Source organism: Mustela erminea, chromosome 6 (genome assembly GCF_009829155.1).
Source record: "Mustela erminea isolate mMusErm1 chromosome 6, mMusErm1.Pri, whole genome shotgun sequence".
NCBI lineage: Eukaryota > Metazoa > Chordata > Mammalia > Carnivora > Mustelidae > Mustela > Mustela erminea.
In genome coordinates this window covers 4,266,179-4,267,637 of record NC_045619.1, presented here as the reverse complement: position 1 = coordinate 4,267,637, position 1,459 = coordinate 4,266,179, and positions in this window count along the sequence as shown.

The window sequence follows — 1,459 nt, the reverse complement described above, 5'->3', positions numbered from 1 at the left end:
TTAAGCCGCTGCCTTCGGCTCAGGCTGTGATCTCAAGGTCCTGCGATCAAGCCCTGAATCGGGCTCTCTGTTCAGCGGGGAACCTGCTTCTCTTTCTCGCTCTCTCTGTCTGCCTGCCTCTCTGCCTAGTTGTGATCTCTGTCAAATAAATAAAATCTTTAAAAAAAATTAAAAAAAGAAAAAAGAGATGATGATAAGAGAGAGGCACCAGGGAGCAGATCCAGCAGGGGCGTATCCCAGTGTGATGAGTTGTAGTTTGAAAAGCTGAGCCCCACATCCGTTATCGGCCAGCAAGGACACACTGCAGTGTTAGTCAACCCGTTCATGACAACAGGAAGGCAGAGGCAGCCCTCTCTACCTTTTTAACTTCCTATTCAACCTTCTCTTCTTACCTAGTCCATGTTTGGGGGGTGAATCCTCACTCCAGCAAAGCTGGGGTTCGAGATGAGTGGCTGGTGAGGGGGGCGGACCTCGATCTCGGCCCAGCGGTACTAGATAGAGCTGTCTAGCTGTGGTGTGTTGGCTTCCTCTCTCCCTTTTCTCCTTCACTGTCTAAGGAGTCACTTCAGTTTAACTGAGGCTGATCATGCAAGCAAGGAGACCAGAAGGAGAGGGAAGCGTACCTCTTTTACTGGAGTAGCATTTATGATTATAAGTGGAATAAGGCATTTGTTTTAATAGCATGAAGGCTGTCTCGGCTTATACAACCTCTTCTCTACTGTGAGTACTGACATCTTTACTTCACTCATGATCAGTGTTTTCCAGTGGAGAAACGAGAGAGTCTTATGTGTTTTCTGTTTTCAAGTATCGGGAGGCCCAGAACACTGGCCAGGATGCCAGAACACAGCAGAATAAATGCTGCTGCAAACCTGCTTCCCCAGCAGGACTGCACTTCTCTCCACCAGAGAGCCATAGCCTTTTGTACCCCCACGTCGCTTAGCATATGGGAAGTTCCTAAAAACGCTGACTGGATCAGATATTTTATTTTATTTTATTTAAGATTTTATTTATTTATTTGACAGAAAGAGAGAGATCACAAGTAGGCAGAGAGGCAGGCAGACAGAGAGGGGGAAGCAGGCTCCCTGCTGAGCAGAGAGCCCGACTCAGAGCTTGACCCCAGGACCCTGAGACCATGACCTGAGCCAAAGGCAGCAGCTTAACCCACTGAGCCACCCAGGTGCCCCCAGATATTTTATTTTAAAATCTGCCTATGTGTTATCATGATATAGATACAGTTTGTTATTTTTCAAATGATATATTATTTGGTGACTTCAGATACAAAGGATTTGGCTAAGAACTAGGCTCTAGTGCCACGTGGGCTGGAATTCAAGCTCAGGTCCTCCACCGACTGACTGGCTGTAACACAGAATGATTTTCCTGCAGAGGGAAAATTCAGGTCCATCTAGAATTCCCTTTCCAGCTAAATATCAATACAACAATGAGGGAGAAAAGAGTGTTT